Here is a 24072-nt window from a genome sequence, read left to right on the forward strand (position 1 = left end):
GAGAAAAAAAAGGACACGAAATTAGAAATATGAACGAAAAATAAGAAGACATAGTAAAGAAATTGATACTGGAGTGAATCAATTTGTAGATTGTCTAAAGGGACAGACCAACATAGGAAAGCTCTCAAGAAATTTTGAGAAAATAATTGACGAAAAATTGATTGATTCAGTACCAGCAGTAGAAGCAGATATTCACGATAAAAACAAACTCTTGAAACTAACGTAAATCAACAGATTACAGAACTTAAAGTCAAAAAAGTAGAAAATTTGAAATTCCTAGCATTAAAAACTAATGAACAAATTGAAAGTTTAGAAAGTATTAGGTGGCTGGCAGCTACTTTCCCATTAGGAGGTGTATACCATTGGCAAGTGAGTGCCAAACTAGAGAAGTTCCACCTGAAAGGGATGATTCGTCCAGTAAGAACGAAACACACATTTAGGAAATTAATTCCTTGGAAGTCCCTAAAAAGAAATGAAGACTACACGGAAAAATTGGGTTAAATTCAAATCTCACGACAATGACTTAGTGGTATCACTATGAAGTTCATCAGATGTACTTTCAGTTGGGTGGGGATTGTCATGGAGCTATAGCCAGGTTAAAATATGGTATACATGGAGAAAACGGGTCAAGTCCGTCCAGTACAGGGACAGAAAGGGTGAAGTCCAGCAGATGCGGATTTCGGAGCTGTATTAATGTCTTTTGTCTGCTTTTACGGAAGTCTCATTGTTGAATTGTTAAATGCAATGTCATTGTTCATCATTCTTATGTATTGTCGAAACCAACACGGAACAGATTGACTTAAGCTTCTTTGTTTTGTGCTGTGATGGAACTGAATTTCGTGTCGTGATTTATGCTAACAAAGAGCAGCTTTGACAATCACTTCAGTGCTTTGTGGTGTGGTAGTGTGGCGTCTACGTCTCCTTAGAGTTGACACGACTGGGCGGTGATGGTTGTCCCAGTCGGTATGACGTGGAACGGCGTTCGTCGCTCACGACAACGCCACTGTGTAACTAGTAGGAAAACACAAATACAAACTCCAACTTCTTTTGTTGTGAGTCCGCAACAGACTTTTCAGCTTGCACGAACTGGCTAACTGTAGTTCTTCTTTTTGTTATGCCCTGTTAGATAATGGTTGTTGAATATTAATATTATAAAATCTAGAATCTTCACTTCATCACCCAAGTCATGGCCACATTATGGCATTGCGAGGATGCTAAGTGATATATTGTTATTCCGTCGTCAAGACGTCGCTACGTCGAGCGTTCAATAACTACACGACGTAATTCCACAGATAACATGTACTTAAGCACTGTTCAGAATGTGTCGTTATCTTGGGACAAATAGATGATTGTTCACTGTTAAATAATCATGAATTCACTTTTCACTTCATATTATTTTAACAGTCAATTAATTTTCACTAATACACATAGTAATGTCTATTCAATTATGTAGGCGACAAGAAGAATTAAAGTTTAAATCCAATTTTATTGTTCCTTGTAATTAATTGTCCCTACACTGAGCACGCACACCGATTTCTCACTGAGAGAATTGCTTCCGTTGGCATCAGTAATCCTGTCGTTGACGACAACTTCTGACAAATCGTCGCAATTGTACGTTCTTCGTGTTTGCGTTTGTCTGTTACCCACTCGAGACTAATAATTGTCTTTCTGTCGGCGATCTTTCTTGTTCAGTGTCCTTGAATGTTCGTGCTTATTCAGTATCACGAAGGCTAAGTCCCATCACAAATCTTACACTATTTAATTTCGTCGCGAATCTCCGTATCCCGTTATTTTGCTAACGGTAAAGATGACATAGCTTTAGTATGATTTCTGAATAATATTTCAGTCTATATCGCAAAACTTTCAAACTTCCGATTAGCTTAAAACAATCTAGTAGCGCTTACAAGCATGTTACGATCGCAGTAATACTATAGAGAGACTAGATAGCAACTGAAGCTAAGAGTTCCATTTCCGAGTTACATTGTAGTCGCATCGAACTTCCTTTTCGATGCAGCTACAACTCTCTTCTATGATAAATGTCATCTTTGGCCAATTTACCATCTGGACTTTAACCTTCGTTATTAATTATTTTGCAATTCTTTCTTTGGTGTTTTTGTTGCGTGTACTATCATATCATTTCATTCAGTCTCTATTTCAAGATAACTATTTTCATTCACATGACATTCCTGTTGATCAAATTATCACAAGTGTAAAATTTGTCGTCAGTAGCTGCCGTCACTGTCAGGATGTCTATGTTTCCTACTTCTTTTACAACAAAGGTATGTTTATTAGGGTTTCTGTAGCTGGGGTTTTACAGTAGATAGAATTGAATTTCGTGTAAAATCCAATTGAGGTCAGTGTTTGAACTGGTGATGGAATATCCAGAGTCAATCCGCAGTGGTAAATCTAGAAAAAGACAGAGCTATGGTAGACTATCTGAAGTGTCTAAAAAGCTAAGAACAATGTCGCATGAAATAGGAGAGCATTGTAACTGCAAGAAGATTGTACCTACTGTTTTGCTAATTGATGCAGAAAAGACCGCATTAATATCTAATTTTAGTTATGTAAAGTACTGGAATGAGCAAAGTTGTCACCTGACAGGACTGATTTCTGTTGACGATGTACAACGCCGAAGGCCTTGCAGAGATGAGACAGCAGTTGCTTTGGGCGATTATACGTTCCATTATAAGGTCAGAATAATAAGAGACAATACTGTGATAGAATTGTCAGTTTCTCAAAATGTCTTTATATCACTGCATGGTATTTCAAAGAAAAGATTAGAAACTATGAGGTGTTCCTTAAAAAACGAAGGCATGGCGTCAGTTGATAAGAAAGGGAAACACGGAAACCGAGTCCATAAACTTTCAACAGAGACACAGCAAAACATATGCGCTCACATCAAGCCGTTTAAAGGGCAGTCCAGTCATTACAGCCCAAATAAAACACAGAAACTGTATATGCCGGAAGAGCTCACAATCAAGAAGATGTTCAACATGTTTCAAGAGACGTCATTAATATCTCATTCGGTTTCCCTCGAAGTTATCCATGCAGTGCTAGTGATAAGTTTTCTGTAACTTTCAAAGCTCTAGAGACACAACTCACACATGCAACAGATAGAAAGGAAAGATCAGATTTTCAAAGTAATATTAAGAGAGAGAAGACTGAATATGAACTGCACTGGCGTAAACTTGATGTATTCTATCAGTGTAAAAGACAATCTCGACAGAGAAGCAGAAAGTTTACAAACACAGAATCGACATGTATGGATTTCCAACGAAATCTTCCATGTCCAAACATCAACACCAACATTTTCTATTATAAGCGACAGCTTACTCTATACCAATTTAACACACATCATCTCTCAGACAGTAATAGAGTGTTTTATGTTCCTCCCGAGACTATAGGGAAGAAAGGTTCAAACGATGTGGTTTCTTTGCTGCATCATTATGTTACTTCGTTTCTTGATCCTGACCTTAAAAATTTGAAGATTTTCTGTGACTCATGTGGTGGTCAAAGCAAAGATTATACGCATTACAGGTTCATCCATTACCTTGTCCATCATGCAAAGCAATTTGAATCAATTCGTGTGACATTCCCAGTAAGAGGCCATTCATACCTGGAAAGTGACAAAGACATGGGCCTCACCAGACGTAAAACAAAATCTGATCTCCCAAAGGACTGAACAGACATAATTATGGATGTGCATGTAAAATCCATGCCTTTTCAGGTTGTTGAAGTTGAAGGCTCAATGATACGTGACTGGACTGGTTTCTTACAATCAAGATACTGGCCAAAATGTCCATTTCCATCGCGAATTGTTAAGTAGATGAAGATAGAATGTCACCATAGAAGGCTTATCACACATCATGACACTTACAACGAATCTCAGGTCACATCAATTGTTACTGCCCCTGCTGGACGAATGGAAGAGGAACATAACTTACAGAAGGAGAGTTTTTGTTCCCTTCACCCTGTTACAAAGGTAGGTTGGTAAAAACTTTAGTCACAGTAATGAAATAAAAATACATCATATCAGTGTGTAAAAATGGAGGTCATGCTTTATTATAACAAACCTATTGAGGAAACATACTAAAAAGAGGTCGCATGTCAAATGTTTCAGGACTGCTACCTATCACCAAGGAAAAGTATCGTGATCTGCAAGAACTCAAGGTGTTCTGTGACACAGGGGCCAAAGAGTACTATGCAAATATTACTTTCTGGCATTGAATTTACAAACACTTTTTTTTTGTAATGAGTAAAAAGTGAGAAATGAAGTCTCTGAGTTATAAAGGCTTTGATTTATGCTGATAACTAAAATTACATCCTATTAACTATATTTTTAATGTAAATGCGGTAACCATTTATTGAATAATTGTTGGTAGTCGTATAGCAGGTCATTTAAAGATACAAAAGTTGAGACATGAGCTTATTAATCATTGTAATTTATATGAGTTCAATGAAAATAAAAACATAATATTGATAAACAGTACTGTCCCTAAAACCTGATTAGTCATGAACATCCTTTACAATAATGACTAGACTCAAATGTGATTAGATCTTTGTCAAGAGAATTGCAGGAAGTCTTATAATGAAGTATCATCTCAATATCACATTACATACTGACATCTACAGTCCAATTACTGCATTATAGAAAAAAATTAAAAAAATAGACATTCAGTAAAAAAGACATGCAAGGTTCAAATCTTAATACTATTTTTTCCACTTTTAAGGAATCCTACGGAAAAGGTCACTGAACATACTGTATGAATTAAAAAAGCATATTTCAACAACTAATGAAACTGCAAAGTTTTAAATTTTAAAATTGCTCCCCTGAAAAATCTATAAAATGGACTTAACCCCTTCTTCTGTGTGGTTTTCAAATCGTTTAAATTTCGGAAGGTGCATGATTTCGAGCAATTCGCGCTGTAGAAGCCTGTGAAACATTAGAAGAATTAATGCATGCATTTCAAGCATCATATTGCTAACAGTAAGCATGCTTGTCCTTACCCTATTAAGGTGGAGAAAATAATGTGAGGTCTAACTGCAAAAATCTATGCAGAGAAGTTTATCGCGTAAAAGAGCTTGTTACACAACATCATCTGTTACATATGATGCAGAGAAAGTTACTTTTGAATCTCCAAGGTTATACCAGCTTAGAAGAATGCGATAGGATCACAGTTTTGAAAAGAACAGCTGAGCTGGTGCTACCGAACTAATGAAAACAGATGTAATAATAATGAGAACAGGCTCAACAACAATAAGAGAACCACCGGATATGGCGTGCGAGTTTCATGAGCAGACAGAGATCGGAGAAGAGTAAGTGGAGACAGTAATAAACAATTTCATAGAGTTAATTGTTCCAAAAATGGACAGATACGACAACAGCACAGCAAACTGGACTAAACACAGCCGAGTTGGCCCATCAGCATCGACAACATTACTATAGTAAAAACAACAAAATAATTATTAACAATTAGAAAAATAACGTACCCAAATGTGGACAGTTTCATGTGGAAAGGAACACGTGAAAACATCCACAGAGGGGCTCTGAGCCTCATATTATAAAGAAGTTAATTGATATCGAAGCCAAATTCACACATTGTTGAAGCAACAATGTGTCTGATGTGCACTAGTGTCCCAGAGTCTCCAGTAGTATTGGAGTATCCGCAAGAGGCACAGCCAACTGTCAAAGGTATTGATGAAACAGTAGAAGTAAGGGAGGAACAAAAGCTACCTGGCCAGATATAATGATGGGTTAGCTCAATGGAATAGAGGGATAAGAATTAAAATTAAGGAGGACAGAGGTCAATAGTAATAAAGTTTGCGAAATTAAGTAAACCAGTTGAGTAAGAAAGATGGTACTCAATCCCAATAAAATTTTGAGGTTATGGAGGAGGAGAAGGGCGGGCAGACATGAGAGACAGACTACTCCACACTAACAAATACCACTCTTGCACACAACAAAGTTAAGGAAAATGTGCAGACGAGTGGAAAATGGACAATACATTAACTGCATAAATCTTATTAATAATTGTATTGTGGTCATTAACTCAGCTCGTTGCTACCACAAACAGGGTCCATATCCTATTATCTTAAATCTATTTATTTATTTACATAGTTTACGCCCACACTGGAGCACTAAAATCAAACATAATACAACAGAGTCTACAATAATTAAGTTTAAGTCGTAGCAGTCAGCAATTTCTTCGTTTCCCAAAACTTCTTCATTCGCTGTGATCTGGCTGCTCGTTCTTCTACATATATGACATACTTCTTCCGTTCTGGTGGTTTGAATCCCAGCCATGTGTATTTCTTTTTCAGAAGCAACTCTCTTTGTTGAATTTGGTGCGTGGTGCTGTTCAGTTCATCCAGATCACTTTGTGCTTCTTTAAACTAGATGTTTTTGGTTTTAATGTTCCAGAAGTAGTCAAAAAGTTGCTTCACGATTCTAGTATTTGGTAGACGAGATATGTGGGCGAAAAATGCAATTCTTCTTTTCCGCATTGTATCAATAATGGATTCACTTTCTTTATACACTATTGAATTGGGCAAAAGTCTCCACTGCCCATTAACTCGGTGTTTCTTACTGATAATTGTTTGGAGTATTCTTCTATCAACTTTCTGCAATTTGTCAGTTGTTGCTTGAGTATTAAGTCTGAATAGTATTTCACTTGCATATGTTGCTTCCTGTTTAACGACGGAGGAGTAATGTCGAAATTTAGTATTTATTGAGAGAGATCGTTTTTTGTAGGTTTGCCAAGTGGTTCTCTGCACTCACTGAAGTTTTAATGTTCTACTATCTATTGATGCTCTTTAATTAACATTCCAGGTAATAATCTCACCAAGATATTTAAACTTTTTTACTACCTTGATTTTTTAATCATTATGGAGTATGATATGGGATGTGTCAACTGGGAAGCTGGGCAGCATTTCTGTTTTCTAAAAAGAAATTTGCAATCCGACCTTTGCCGATAATCATTCTAGTTGCTCTATCTGAACCTTTGCTTCATCAATATTGTTTGCCAACAGGGCAAAATCATCTGCAAATGCAAGGCAGTTAAGTTGACTCTTTCTTCCAATCTTAACAGATAGTGGGCATATCTTGTTCCATTCACGCATGATTTTCTCCAGCACACAATTGAACAATAATGGAGACAATCCATCGCCTTGTCGAAGGCCAGCATAAATCTCATAAGGTTCAGAGAATTCGTTTCTGAACCTTATTCTGGCTTTAGTATTTCGAAGAGTGACTGCAACGAGGTTGACAAGTTTCTGATGTAAACCAAATTCTTTAAGAATTGACAGTAGAGATTCACAATGGATACTATCGTAAGCTTTTTTTAAAATTGACAAACGTGATCACTAGTTTCTTGTCACTGACCCTTTGATGTTTCATTATCCATCTGACACTAATAATTTCATCAGGACAGCTTCGTGCTGGACGAAAGCCTCCTTGATATTCGCCTAGTTCACCATCAAGCTGTTCATGAATTCTGAAATACAGAACCTTGGAAAAAATTTTATAAGTAATATCCAGCAGGGATATACCCCTATAATTATTTGGATCCAATCTCCTTTTTTGTGTAGTAGATGGATTATTGCAGCATTCCATTCCTCTGGTAACTTCTCAGTATTCCAAATGTCAATAAGATCTTTGTTTAAGTTCAGAATAATTTGCACATTTTCATATTTCCAAAGTTCTGCATCTAGCTGGTTCTCACCTGCTGCTTTATAATTCCGAAGTGAGTTAATCGCTGCTTGTACTTCATCTGGATGTGGTGGTATAACTTTTTCTAAATGCGTTTTGCTTCTTGGTTAGGAGTCAAATTCCAAATGATGTTCAGGTTCCGCGCTATTTAGTAACTGTTTGAAATATTTAGCCAATATCATTGAACTGTCATCATCCTTCATCATAAGAGTAGATGGAGTGTATTTCGACTGGTACTGTTTAAATGTCTGATAGTTATCTCTTGTCTTGTGGCAATTGAAGGCATCTTCGATAGATTTTAGCGAGTCCTTATCAAATTGCCTTTTGACCCTTCTAATTTCTTTGGCGGTTGATCGTCTAGCATTTATTAATTCCTCCCCAGAGCTTTCAGTTCTCTTTTGTTGGCCATTTAACCAGGCCTTATGTCTACGTTGAATCGCTACATCACATTCCTCATTCCACCAAGCATGTTTCTTGAGTTTCCGTACACGAGCTACTTCTTCAGCCAAGGCTTTTAATCGATTGACAGTGGCTTCTAGACTGTCACTTAAAGGTATTCTTGATATCTCGTAATATATCTCATTATTAATAATAAAACTACCGTCATATGTTGTCTTTGTATCTAACTTTTGAGGTTTGTTTTTTCTTTTACGTGTCAGTTTGATTTTAATTTTTGAAATGTAGTGGTCTGAATCAACATCAATGCCACGCAGCACGTTAACATATAGATTTCCTTATGGAATTTCTGATCCATGGCCACATGATCTATCTGGAACTCTCATAGTTTGACGTTAGGACATTTCCATGTCATTAACTTATGTGGTCTTCTCTTAAACTTGGTTGTCTTCAAAACCAATCCATTTTTAGTAGAAAATTCAGTTGAACGTTCCCTGTTCTTGTTTGTAAGTTTATGCGCTGCCCATCGCTCCACCACACCTCGAAATTTCTTCTCTCGTCCTATCTTCGCATTACAATCTCAAAGCAGAATTTTAATGTTAGTTTCCAGTATGGTCCTTACTAGTTGATCAAGTTCATCCCAGAATTTTTCCGTTCCATCATTGGCAGTTCTATTTTTATCATTAGTTGGAGCATCAATATTTATCTGTGTGTACCTTTTTTTTCGACCTTAATTGTTAACAATACCATTCTTGAGGAATTGGATGAAAAATCCTCAGTGGAATCCAATATTCTATTGTGTACCAAGAAACCCACACCGAATTGGGGAAGATTTTCTATTACCCTTTCTCCTGGTGGTCCCTTATAAAGTCGATATGCTCCTGATTCGATCGTGTCCTGGTCAGTATTGCGTAACTCTTTAAGGACTGTGATAACTACGTTCTGTTGATCTAAGACATCTGTTAAATGTTTCATTTTACCAACTTTCCGTAAAGAATTAATATTTACTGTTGCAAAATACGAAAATCTTCCTGGTTTGTTAAATTTTAGCACCTTCTTATGTAGAATATGTTGCATGTTTGTTCGTTCAGTGCATCACTGGGCGCTCTGACTAGCCTTTGTCGTCTATGTGACACCCCACCGTATCTGAATGGTGTCTTCTCCTGGATAATCTCGTCGTGACTGTCCAAACCGGTGGATTCTTTCAATAGAAGACTCCTCATATTTCTTTGATTATCTGATCAATGATCACGTGTCTGACCAAGGTCTGGGTTTACAATGCCAGATGTAATCTGGAAGGTGATGGGTGAATTATGGAAGGTGAAAAATGAGATTGAAGAGATGTGTGTTTGGTCCGCGAGAGCAATTTTATTTCCCTCAAGTCCGCCAGCATGCTGGTTAGGACCCCCCCCCCTATCCACCACCTGGAACGCCCACGTAGCAGTACACCTCTCCTCCTATTAGGACACTGTAACAGGTTCGTGGCTATTATCTTAAATACTGATAATCACATCATTAATGAAAGAATGTAATAAAACCAGATATTCTGCCAGACCACAATGTTAAATTTTCTCTTAAATTGAAAGCACATTTCTCACTGATTAATCATTGTCATTACGATTTCATTTTTGTGTCACCTGCACAACGGTCTTAACTAACTTTCTGAAAATGACATTTGATAACTTTGGAAATTATCGAACGTGACAAAAGAAATTTTTATTCAGCTATACTAATTAATTTTATGTGTTTGGTAAATTTACGAAACGATGTCTCGGCTATCATATTTCAGCGGTACGCCGGTTTTCTGCTTTTGTTTTGAAATCATTCAAATTTAAGAGTTTCTTACTAAGGTTGGTTATTCAGAATTACTTGCAGTAAAGATTACCTTGAGGTTAAGGTACATGGTTATCACTGCATCTCGTGATGCAATAAGCTATTCAGTTTTGATTTTCATCACTTTTTAATGAATTCTGAAGTTTTGAATATGTATTGGGATTTGATTAATTGCTTTGGTAATCACTTTGTTATACAAATTAGCTCCAACATGAGTAATTACCACTGTTTCCTTTTACACATTCTACTAACTTTTATTTACCCTTAAATTCAATTAAATACAGTTGATTTCACAAATAAATTGTCACTTTAGGACAGACGACAAACAAATAAGTTTGTAGTTTAAACGTAACTGAAGTTTCTTTGATTGATGAAAAATTCGACTATTATTGATAACTAATCTTTCTGATTATGTATGTTTGGACTCGTTGGTTACTAGGGCAGCGTATCTACTTATAGTACTAACAGTCAGTTGTATACTTTTCAGCATCATTTCGGTTTACATTCTTCTGAATCGATGCCTTTCACGTAACACAGATGCACATAATCATAGTCGACTGCAGCATATAGCGGAAGTAGGAGACGGTCACACCTGCTTCATCCGTGATGGGTTGTTTTACTTCCAAGATAGGAGAATTCCATCAGTGAATTTCCTACGTGGTCCCTAATTTTTATGTTAAGTTCAACGCTAATCTCATTTCTGCTCATCTGATTTACTTTCGTCTTTTTCTGGTTTACTTTCAGTCCATACTGTGCACACATTAAACTTTTCATTCCATTACACAGACACAGGAGGTCCAATAATTCTTCTTCGTTTTCATTGTGGACAGCAACGGTATCAGCCAGTCTTACAATAGATATCCTTTCACTCTGAATTGTAATTCGACTGTTGAAATTTTTATTAGCCTTCGTCATTACTTCTTGGACCTACAGGTTGACCGGTAGGGGACAAAAACTACGTTGCTAGTCCATATTTGTATCTAGATGTTCCACTTTTATCGTTTGTCCTACACTCTTTATTGATTTCACTTGGTGAGTTTCTTTTCCTGAACATTTTTAATTTCCATCTGTGGATATTTTTTTTGTCACCTAATGGCTTGAGCGTTTGCCATTCTTGTTACCGTATTCGTTTGACAAACTTCCGTGATTGCCCTTTTTAAATGAATCTCTACCCCGTTCTACTGAAGTGTTTACTGCGCTTTTCATTAACGCCTAGTTTACAGTGTCAGTTAACTTGAAGCACACATTATGTGTCTTCAATACTTCCGTTTCTACTGCCAATCCAATATTCTTCAGTAACTCTCTCTTAATCTTAAAGTCTTGCATCATACATTCCATAAAAGACACAACAAGTAGTTTAAACCCTTAAGATACTAACAATCTAAAGGTTCTGCCATTTTATGGCCTATTTGTATATTCTTGTCGAATAATAAAAATACAAACTTTTAACATCTTGTGGTAGTTATTTACAACAAAATGATTCTCACTTCTGAGCACCATTTCAGTCTCCCACAGTTATTACATTTTCCTCTCCATTTACATAATGAATTAAATGGGTTCTGTGAACTTGCTTAGATTCAGATCTTACCCAGGGGAACTTATAATGTTTCGTGTGAACTCCGGACTGACTATTTGGAAAACTGGGGAACTCTGAGGTCGGCTCGGACATTCAATATTTCATCATTACTCAGGGTCGCCATGCAGCTGAGTTGGGAAAATTTAGTTGTAGCGAGATAATTAATTACTGACTTTGATCCACAGTAATTGCGAAGATTTAATTCCTTTCATTAATGTATGAACTGAAATCAAATTAATAATGTGCATGCCCTTTCTTAATGAGAGACAACAATAATTTATGCCTCCACAACATATAACAAACTCTCACTGAAAAACATGAAAATATTAGACTTACAAGAAGTGCTGCGCATCGGAAACTCCAGGTTGGATGCCCTAAGATTATTCTGAAGAGGGGAGTAAGTTGCGTTGGGAAACAGTCATTACACTTTAACTCAATTTATTTTCATAAAAGGAGTTTAACCATTGCGTAAGAAATAAAATAAAACAGAATAAACGTTTGCCGTTTCTTGTATTTATGTAGGGACATTGTTCCATTAATCGTGAGGGCAATTCATACAAAACTGAAGGAAGGACAGGATAAATTCACACATGCACACGGGATTCACACTAAATAAAAAGAAATCAAATTAAGTTAGTCCTTCACTAAGTAACTAATGAACAAGAGATTTGCGCCTTGAGATATAGTAATGTTACAATAAGGGAAACAGCATAGAATATCCTCACACAAAGGAAATCTGTGCAAAAAAAGAAACCACGTTAGTGCAAAACTCAATAAAGTGGGGCACCCGCGAACTATCTAAATAATTACTAAAAAATTAATCAACAGGTACGAACAACGATTATAAGATAGATTGAACTGCTTTGGAAACGAGCAAACGATGAACACGAAGAGCTCTGAGTGCTTGATCAAAGTGAACAAAGCAAGTCTTCAAGATCTTAATTTTGCACTACAAAATCACACAAAAAACGCCCAGTCAAACTGAGCATCTAATACCACGAGGGCTCACTAAAGGAAGTAATACCGAAACACTCTGAGAGCATATAGAAGGAATTCACTACAACATGGCGTGAAACACAAGAGGATGTTGCTAACTTACTAATAAAACTGAAATGACATGAATTCACAACAAGAGAGGAACATACATTCGCACGAGAGTAAAGTCATTTATGCTTTCATACTGAGCAGAAACCATTCCATGTAAACCTCAGCGTTTCGTCGTGTAATGCGTTTACATACTCTATGTTCTGGTAGAACACAGTAATACTAGAAAAGCTTAAGAAAACCTTTGAATAACACCGTTGTTTACTCTCATAAGGTATAAAACATAATTTTGAGCCAAATGCTATACAAGAAAATCAATTACAATTCTTCAGTTAGCCCGGAGGTTAATACAGATTCATAGTAAGTCGAGATCCCTAGTCTCACTCTTAAAGCTACGATTCACTCTCACCACCTGTCCGGCGCCGACTTCGTAAGCACTCACACAGAACACCAAATCTCTCCAGGTAGTCGAAACCGACCAGATGAGTCCCTTCTGCCATCAACCTGGATACTGTGGAATGACTTCATAAAGGGCAAAAAATTCTTTGTCTCATCTGTACACACAAAGATAGCCACACTGTGACTACAGCAGACATCAAAGTTCTTCACTACTAACTATCACTGAAATAAAAAAAAAATCACACACATTTGTTGACTCTTTCACACGCAGAATAAGGACAGAAAGGAAATGTGGAAGCACAAAATATAAGCAATTACAATAGTATTGACTGCTTGCGTCAGAACATAAATATGCATATGTAAATACTTTTGAAAAGACGCAGAACACAAGTTGTCAGAAACATTCAGTTAATTTAGAATGTCCCGCGGCTCAGTCTTCCCGCAAGTTGAGCCAAGAAATGACCGAGAACTCGAGGTGAGAATACTGAGTGGGAGTTTCATGTAACACAAGAGGCACTACACACTGTGCCAGAATTGTTGCCTGTAACTTCACGTAACTAGCCCTGTAGCTATAAGACACAACAAGCATCAATAAGAGAAGAAATTGAGTACAATTTTCATAAAGTCTTAAGAATTATGATTTATAATGTGAAGGAATGCTTTGGTAACACCCTCGCTATACATAAGCGCAGGTGCAGGGGAATTGCAATTGAGCCCACAAACGGCAGCTATTTGCGTAGATTGTTATCGATTAAGTTTTTAAATACCTTTCCGTTTTGTGTTATTATTATGTTAAGGTCAACAGCAGTGACTTTTAGTTGGTAGTTCCTCCTATATTGACATCAACACACTAACGGAAAATGCAATTGCGCATCGTACACTGTCCAGTAATACCAGCGATTAAATATCACAAATCGATCGAAATTATTCTGAAATTAGTTGGTTTAAACACGTATATAAGAGGTAGCGCTCTAGAAGTGTTCTTATAACAGAAATAATTTAATTATCTTCCTAGTAACCATTTGGAGTAGCCAATACTCACTACTAGCAATATACACATCAGACCGCTCTTTAACATAAGTCACAGACTTTAAATGAGCTCACTTTCCTACTGTACTTTTAGTAAAATCAAAGCAAAGGTTGATATATTTTGTTACCTTCTTACTTATGCCTACTACCTACAACAAACATCCAAAATATTTCAAATATATAGATGTTGACAGATACAGTCAGCGATCTATTCTCTTGCTACGGCAAGGCCGGTCGATTATATAAACAATGTCTCTGTCCCTACGATACGACACTGGGAAGCGAGTGGACGGGTGAGAAGAACACCTGCGTTGTATCTACGAGGGAGCGGATTTGTATGTTGGCGTGACAGAAGAAACGCATATCGATTTGAAATACATACAAGGATACAGTATTAACGTCAGAATTTAACAGAGGTCTGTAAGAATAGCGAACAACAGGGCAGGAGATGCAGATAACATTCCTTCAGCTTTTCGAAGGTAATTGGGGGATATATCAGCAGAAGGACTATTCGAGTTAGTGTATAGAATCTTGGAAACTGGAGAAGTACAATTACTTTCTGAAGAACATCATCCACAGGTTTTCTATGACAGCAAAGGCAGCTAAACGTGAGGAAAATTGCACAGTCAGTTTAACAATAAGTTGCTGACAGGTGTAGGTGTTCCGCTTACGATCTTCAGATCTCTTCAAAATCGATTACTCCGCTCGACAATAAAATAATTCAATATCTACAAAATCCTACCTACATAGTAATTGTTTAGTAACTTCGGGCTAAATGACAACGCGGCAACTAGGTTTTGGTTCAACATGGTTCAAATGGCTCTGAGCACTATGGGACTTAACTGCTCTGGTCATCATTCCCCTAGAACTTAGAACTATTTAAACCTAACTAACCTAAGGACATCAGACACATCCATGCCCGAGGCAGGATTCGAACCTGTGGCCGTAGCGGTCACGCGGTTGCAGACTGTAGCGCCTAGAACCGCTTGGCCACTCCGGCCGGCAACTAGGTTTTGACTTTCAAACAAAATAAGAGTTTATTTCCTTCTCTTTACTAACTACGTAGAGACACAAACGCCAGTGAGTGATCGAGTGACAAACAAAAATTAATCCCCATTCTAAACGACATGAAGTAACAAAAAATATAAAAAAATATCCTAGCTCCATTTTTAACTCAATTTAAAACACAAATCGCCAAATTCTCAAATTCTCAGTGACTTCAGTTGTTAGCGGTCGGCGATCCCACTAATGAAACCTCAATAAAGATGTTACTCGTCACTATTAACTACAAGAAAAAGGTTGCAGTGTATTTCCGCTTAAATATCGTTCAGTTAGGGTCTGGAACAACATGAATCGTTACTATCGTAACTCAGAAAGAGTTAAACTTATTTAAAGGGAAACCACTGGTCTGGGTGTACCTGTAACAATTTTCAAATCTCTTCAAAATCGAGAACTCCGATCGAAAATAAAGTAACTGACTACCCACAAAATCTACTCACATATCACCACAAATACCACATCCATCCAATATATTCACGGTCGTTACTCTACGTCTCAGAGAAAGCCTTCGTCGACTTTTTCAATTAATTACAACACTCACTTTATAGACGTGCTACAAACACACAATAATCGAAACCAGACTCAAATAGATTCAGTAGGATCGCTGAAATCAAACAATACTTCTTCGATTCAAGATTCACAATCCTTATAAAACTCGTAACCGTCTTACAAGCACCCACTCAGCTATCTGAAGAATGCGTCACTGCGATAATTCTTCAATTCAAATCGAGGAGTGCAATAAAATTAAATTACTTCCGTAAATATCCATCCCTATACCCGCTGCTGCTGCTGTCTTCTACCGAAGTACAGGCACTTTCAGTCGTACTAGAAGTATTTTAGAAAATCTGGGAAAACTTCGTCCCTGCTGGTGCACTATGGTCTGTGGCTCTAGCGCTCTGCGGTTGTCTCCGGACTGACGGATGATCTTGGCCGCCGCCTCCGGAACATGATGTACAAGGTACTCTACTGTCTACACAAATACATAATATACACATTATATAAAGAAAATTATAAATTTTTACGTTTTCCTATTCCCATATTTTATTTGTCTCGTGCTGTTTCAATACAGTGAAACAAACCTTAAAGAAATTACGACGTCAAAATGTGGGAAATCATTCTGTCCCAGCACTACTTCATGAAACGTTTCTGACAGAGACGTTTCAGAATTTTTCGTTCAGTTCCCTCGTTCACTCTTTCTTCAACTTCTACTTGCGACATCGGCGTGCATAACTGGACTATTGATGTTGACATGTATTTGCTTTCGAATCGAAATAGGATAACCCTATCACTGTACTGTTCAAAGTATCTCATTCTTTGCCTATTCACAACGAATGCTAATTCCGTTATACCATAGAACTTTATCGTCTTTCCATGTTACTTCACTGAATCCTGCTAGATCTAGATTTCACACTTCCCTTTTCAGATTTTCTAGCTTCTCTACCACATTCTGCCTCGTAGGATGTTATCTTTCAAGCTTTTTCTAATTCACCACTGTTTTGGTAGTCCAGTCCCGGAGGTCGGTATGGGCGACTAATATGGGGTCTATTGCCAATTTAGAGAACATCATGACACTTACACCGGCCACATTTACGTCTGCAGTAGACTCGCGCCTCCGCTTTCATTGACATGGCGTTTGGCTATACGGCACAAATTATACCGGAAGGCTTTGGCTGACATTGATCATTTGTGTGATATGGATGACGTGCATATCTCACAAAAAACTGCTCAGAAGTTCAAAATGGGACTTCCGACACTGTTTCATGAGAGCACTAATGTTCCACAGCACACCAAAAGACGTTAACGCCATCGTTTCTAGAAAATCTGAATTTCATCATGTACTTTAACATTTTATTGGTGAATTCCATTTTGTCTGACGCTGATAAAACTAAAACGCTTCTGCTCACTGTACTTAATCTACCTTTTTTATTTTTCATTTTTTTTCTTTCTTGCACGCAACATTACTCAATATTGCTTTATCAGCAGCGTTCATTTGACGTACATAATTACTTCTACGAAATTATTGGAATATGTGAATAGTTTTTCCTCATAGATATGAAATAGGATACTCGATGTATCATGTTTAAATTAATTTCATGCAATTAATATATTACTGCAGCCTATTTGTAAAATCTGTGCTATTTTTCCTTTGACTTTTAGTTGTTAATTAACACCTTCCAAATACATTTTCGCATCTGCTCTCTGACACAGCTACTGCGAATCTGATATATAGAACATAAAACTGACGTCTGTTATGTCGAGACCTCCTTTTTTCTGCCCCGTATCCCCTCTCCCTTCCTCTCCTCCTCACCATACTTCTTCCTTCCCTCCACCCTCACTTTGTGAGTTTTACTTTAGATTGCTTGCAAATTTTTTTTTACATAAATAGTGAATTATAATTATCTGTTAGGTTCATTTACAATGGAAGTGAGCGCTTTTACTAAACAATTAACGTTCGTAATAGTTCTACAGATTTTATTGAATCAAAGGTCCCACTGAAACGGCAATTAAAATACATTAGCAGCGTAATGACATTCACGTTGACAGGCAGTATAAGTGTTCGGTTTTACGAGGCGCGGAATAAATTTACAGGCCAATGAGTTTTTAATCTGCGTTTGCTGCTTCAATTATTTAAATCAATCGGATATTAATATCACATATATCGTTTGGACTGATGCATATGAAACACGGACGATAAATTGTGTAGCACTGAAATAACAGTTGTCAGAGTCATTAAAAAGAGCTTAAATCGGATAATAAATGGCACAAACAGACGAGCAAGCAGAATGATTCCCTTGGACAATTCTTCAGAATTTATGTGCTAATTATAATTATTTTTTCATGGTTATGTCTGTTGGTTTTACATTCGTTAGTCTGCTCTCGAACAAACACAGGCCTAACCTGTTTCACTGCGCAAATTAATGAAACAGTGCACCATAAGGAAGTAACGTCGATTTGCAACTGTTTCAGTTATTCATATCGATAAAATATCCACATTTGTTTTGAACCTTTCCTTCTCGGTACATTTTTAGAATTTATTAACGGCTTTTGGACATTTTTCATAGTGGCAACACGAGAATGATTGTTTCATGTTTAAATGTGTAATATCCAGAAGCTGTTAAAATGAAACATATGATACAAGTATCATTACAACAGCATTTATGAATTACAATCATCTCGATACTCTTTATTTGCGGGTTTTTGAAGAACTATCATCCAGAAAGGAAGCCTTCTTCCTGTATGAATATTTAATGAATACATAATGAATTAGCGTCGTGTAATTTTACCTTTGACAAAATGAACACAACATATCCAAAACATAGAGATGAAAGTTATTTAAAGTGGCTAGAGATTATTACGTTTTATTTCGTAAGAGATAATATATTAGAATGAGGTTCTTTCTTAATGCTTGTGCTCTACGCCAGAATACAATTTTTTTTTAGTTGTCTTCAGCCTCTGTTCACAAAGTGTCCACTTAATCGCGTGTAACAAATATTCCCTTCTTACCAGTACAGTGTTTCCAGACAAAATATCGTCTGTGTCACACGAGGTTAGCAAGCAAAAGTAAATAAAATGGCAGAGATTTGGATCCAAACAATGAGATTTAAATCACCCAAGCTGCATCTCCGTTGATGCAGGCATACCTTGTTAGACCAGAGACGTAACTTACTTTCGCTTAAACTAAAGTATTTTAAATATTGTTAAGTAAATTAACTGATATTTTGCAGTCTGTGTCGTACAGTTCTCCATTTGTTGACGTCAGGTTCAAAAATTGTCATTTCTTCTCACAGGTAATAATGCTTTGTCTAAAACTTGGGCATATTTTTTTCTCTTCATATTGAACCAAGTTACCCAAACTCTGTGTTAAACTAAATTATCGGATAATTGCTGTGCCGAAATCGTGCCATAGAAGTTATTAAAGTATTTATGATTAATACAAGATTTTACATTTCCACAGTGGTTCTTAATTTGGATGAAATAATCAAAGACAACATCATTCTAACTAATTTAATCATACAGTTAATAAAATCATTTTGGATGCTAGGCTGCGTCATTGTAAAGCACTAAGACAACGTGCAACCGACGTTTCGATCATCTTTGGAGCTGTCTGCTTTAAAAGGACTGCTGGAATGGTGGTGGGAAGGTCGATGGTATAGTTGTTTTAATGTTTTATAGTTTTGACAAGTAGTCACTTTTAGCTCGGCTGATTCCGTATGTATTTAGTTGGAACTGAAGATCCCAGTTTCTTAGTCATTTGGTCCTAAGAAGGGCTCTTTTCTACTGTTTGGCAGCCTAAATTAGTCTGCATGATTGTAGCCAGGAAGTCCAATAGAGATCTGGGTGCCAAGACGCTCTAGCTCATTTAGCATTACCCAGGGTGCACCTACAGTATTTTCTGCGGACGCGTGCTTGGCCAATGAGAACGAACACTAACAGAGGACTCAGCGATCCTTAACACACATTTAAAAAACTGGAGACTGAAGCCCTGTACCAGTAAGAGTGAGGTTTCTGCGTTTTACCTTAACAACAAATGAGCTCAAGGTGCAATTTGATGGCAATATTCTCCGTCACAACAAGTACCCCAAGTATCTTCGCTTTACGCTAGACATTACTCTCTCTTATAAAAGAATCGGGAAAACACATTCGTCAAGATAAAAATTCGGAAAAAAGTCATTCAGAAGCTCTATGACACAACCTGTGGGGCTTCAGTGGAGACTGTGGGTACATCGGCTCTTTCACTGGTTCTTTCGGCAGCAGTGTGTTGGGCTTCAGTGTGGAGTAGTAGTTGTTGGATCAGCCTCACCGATGGCCGGCCGGAGTGGCCGAGCGGTTCTAGGCGCTACAGTCTGGAATCGCGGAACCGCTGCGGTCGCAGGTTCGAATCCTGCCTCAGGCATGGATGTGTGTGATGTCCTTAGGTTAGTTAGGTTTAAGTAGTTCTAAGTTCTAGGGGACTGATGACCACAGCAGTTACGTCCCATAGTGCTCAGAGCCATTTGAACCATTTTGAACCTCATCGATGCGGCGCTCAACAACACGATGCGCATGGTTACTGGTACAATACTCCTGTCTGTTGGTTTCCCCTGCTAAGCAATGTCTACCCACCATACATTCGCAGAACTGAGACCCTGCTTAGAGATTACCACAATATACAAGGGAATAAGGAACTTCCCATTCATCATGATATACCTGTCTTACGAAGAAATAGACTACGTTCGAGTCACCCGCCGCTACTGTACACTGAAAAATAAGAGGTCTCTGGAATAAGGACTGTCAACACAGCGGAAATGACCAAGAATGGGAATAGTTCGAGAAATACACTCTGGTAGTGTGGGTGTCGGACTTGACATAAAACTGTGGGTCAAATTAACTATAATAATAATGACTGTGATCGGCGCTCTGATTCGCTCTGTTAATGGGCTTTTGCCGAGTCTCCAAGTTGTTACTGTGGTGCACTGAAATAATCTATCAGGCATGTAAGATAGGACTGCGTCCTAGGAAGCATAAGAGGACGTGGAATGATTGTATGAATGCCAACACCACAACGGTGGAATGGATCAGAAACCTAGATACTAATATTCAGGCGTTTTGTTTCCGTTTTGTGCAATTATGTTCGTTACATATAATAAATATATCGTATGTGTGTGCCACACGAATGATAACAGTGTTTCATAATGATGCAGCCTAGCACCCGAGATGAATTTACTCAAGTTTATGAGTAAACTAGATTCATGTCGCCTGTGAGAAGTTATCAGAGCCAGTTTACGGCCGCGAGGGGCCTGTAGGACTAATGATTTACGGGCCCCGAGCAGTAATGTGTACTCATGTTTTGAATACGTTAATACATTCCCGTTTAATTTGTGGAGACAACGTTTAGAGGAAATTTATTTCGGTAAGTTAAGCGCTAATATTTGCTAAGGACTTTGATTTATGAGCAGTTATAGGATCAACACGACAAATATTAGTCAAGGCTCTATAAGTAACGTCACAGTGATAATTGTTCGCTCCAATAACAAACCAAAGAAAACAAATTTTTAATCACACAGATCGTTAAATTTCAATTCTTAGTTTATGTTCTTTCATAATAAGTCATTATTATACCACTACACAGACCACTATGCAGTAAGAAAGTCAGCTCTTGCAGGCGATTAATATCGCGAAGTCGTTCCGAGTCGATTCTGCTGCTCAACTTCAGTGTGACTTTCAGGCAGATACCTGAACTCATATCCGAGATGTGGCTATAAAATAACGGGGCTGATGCTGTCATAGAGTAAGTAGGCATGCGCCAAAGATGAACGATAAATATCTGTGCAACATGAAGCCTTCTGTGTCGGGTGCATCTCTGGTGTCTATTGACAAATCAGTATGGCCGTGGTCTTCGTTTGGGTAAGAGCTGTTATTTTGTTTTGCCGGAAAAAAGTGATAAGCGTAATAATAGAGGGACGAATTCTTGTGAAGTTCAACATGAAACTCGCAAACACTGCTCCTGAAAACTATCTCTTATTAAAAGAAGTGTTGGTGATGACTGTTTATCAAGTAGGTGAGGTTTTGGATATTCAAGCGTTTCCAAGATGGCAGAGAAGCATTGACGATGAATGACGCATGGGAAGACCTTCAACAATAAAAAACGGATGAAAATATCGACAAGGTAGTCTGATTCGATCTGACGGTCGGTTAAGTTTTCAGTAGAATGGTGGAACTGCAGGAAGTGACAACGAATGCATAAGGAAAATTTTGTATAACCAGTTTAACACGGGTAAGTGTGTGCAAAACTGGTACTGAGAATTCTCACCATCGACCAAAAACAAGACCGTGAAAATGTTTGCACTAACACTTTGAATACCACTGAAAATATTATCCCAATTCTTGAAGAGAGTGATAACGTATGAAGAATCTCGGTTTCTCACTTATGATCCAGGAACTAAGGGCCAATCCAAGCACTGGAAGGGTCCAATTTTACCGGGAGCCAAAAACGCTTGAATGAACAAATCAAAAGTCAAAGCGATGACGAATGTTTCTTTTTCGATATTCATGGTACTGTGTATCTTCACTGCACCTAAGTATCCATCTGTTAATTAACATTAATACATTTGTAAGACATTGTGGTCTCCTGGCCTTCATTGCTTACATATCCCGCCCTCACAATCATATTCCGCAGATCAAGACGCTTCATTCGAACCCAAACTCGATAAGATAAAGTCAATGTTGTATGAATTCATGTAAACGATATGCAAATAACTAGTAAATCGCAAGTGCGCACCGTGGTTGAAATACTCAAGGCTGGCTTACATACATACATTCCAGACATGACAGTCACAGGAGCTTTTAGTTCGAGAGAGGCAACCGCACGCCAGGAGGCCAGTCCCAACCCATCTACGTCGGCCAGTGGACGCCCGTGGAGTGGACAGCGTTCACCTGAGGGAAAGGAGGAACGACCCCGAGTTCGGCTTAAAAGCAAATTCCGCTACATTGTGTGGGAGCAGCAAGCCTACGCATTCTTTACACATAGCACGCAGTTTCAGAGATTTTCACAGGGAGACGCCAAACGCCGATACTACAGATTTCCAGATTGGTCACCTTAAACGAAACGTCATTCTTCCGTTTTAGAAGAGCAATGCTGATTGGCAGATGATATTTCTGACGCCGTGAGCTGAAGGAGTAATGGAAGAGACCGAAAGATATACCCCTTCACGTCTGGCGTGGAGAGGCGTCGATCCGTTGTCGCTCTTGGAGCAAGGAACAAGTCTCTCCTCAATACTTCACTGGGAGAGCACCTCTGTCGAGAGCGAATCGAAGTGTGACTCTCTATATTGAGTCCTTGCGATTAAGCGTTGTTCACTGTGTTGGCCGACACACTTATTATCCGGTGTGAACGGACAGAGACATAGTTACACGCCTGCGAGCGAATTTTTGAGTGGCATTGTGATGGACTGGTTATCTGACCGGTGTACCACGCCAATAGACTAGGGGTGAATAGGAATCCTTGACTTCATCAAGGCGTAGGGAGAGCTTGATTGGCGAAGGTCAATCCAGATAGAACGACAGTTATCTTATTTGTCAGCAGCGAGCGGCGCAGACAGCAGTCATCGCAGCTTACGGTATTGTGCACTACAGCTACTGGGAGCCCCATATTTTCACCACAACAGTACACTTCACTGCATTTCACACACGACAGCCTCGACCGAACCGAGCAACATTCTAAAGGATAATTATTCAAGTTGAGTAGGTGCGCCTCTCAGTCATTCTGCCAAGTCAACAACCATCTTAAACTTTGTATAGAAATTTCATTAGTGAATCCTATCCTTGAGAGGTAGCTTCACATTCCAAAAAGAACCAGGAAATAACTTGTTCCATTCATAACTAAAAGTGCCATTGTGATTTCTCAGAATTTTTGCAAAATAAATAATAACTTTCATTAGTTTCATGTTTTTCTTACACTAACTAGCACTACTCCAGTACCCAAGTATTCCAATAGTTACGTAAGAAATTTTGTGAATTTTTGTGTCATTTCCTTACAGCGGACGACTCCAGAAGATATTTATTGCTGAAAGTTTTTCAGGCATTTCTCTTTAGAACGTTAGGAGCGTCTGTCTGACTTCTGTAGTAGTTGGGGGGTGGAAATTGCATCTTGCAGGAGCCACAGGGTAAAGGGTACATCTCAGATTAATCCGTTACGCAGAATAACAGAATCTCAGATCAACCCCACGCTCAAACATTCAGGTTCTTGCTCAACTTCCTGAGAAAATAATAAAAAAAGAACGACTCAAGCTGTGGAAGAACAAGACATGGGTTCTGCATCAGAACGACGCTCACACCTATGCCGTAGGTTCTAGTGAAGTACTGTCTACCAGTGTTAGACCACCCATCTTTTTCGCCTGACCTAGCTACGTGTGACTTTTATCTATTCCTCAAGGTCGATCCTACATTAAAATGAACAAGGTTTCAGTCCGTTGAGGCAGTGAAAGGAAAATCGGGAAGTGTCATCAAGAGTTTATAGAGGAAGACTTCCAGCACTGTTTCCATCAATGGA

Source organism: Schistocerca piceifrons, chromosome 2 (genome assembly GCF_021461385.2).
Source record: "Schistocerca piceifrons isolate TAMUIC-IGC-003096 chromosome 2, iqSchPice1.1, whole genome shotgun sequence".
NCBI classification, from domain to species: Eukaryota; Metazoa; Arthropoda; class Insecta; order Orthoptera; family Acrididae; genus Schistocerca; species Schistocerca piceifrons.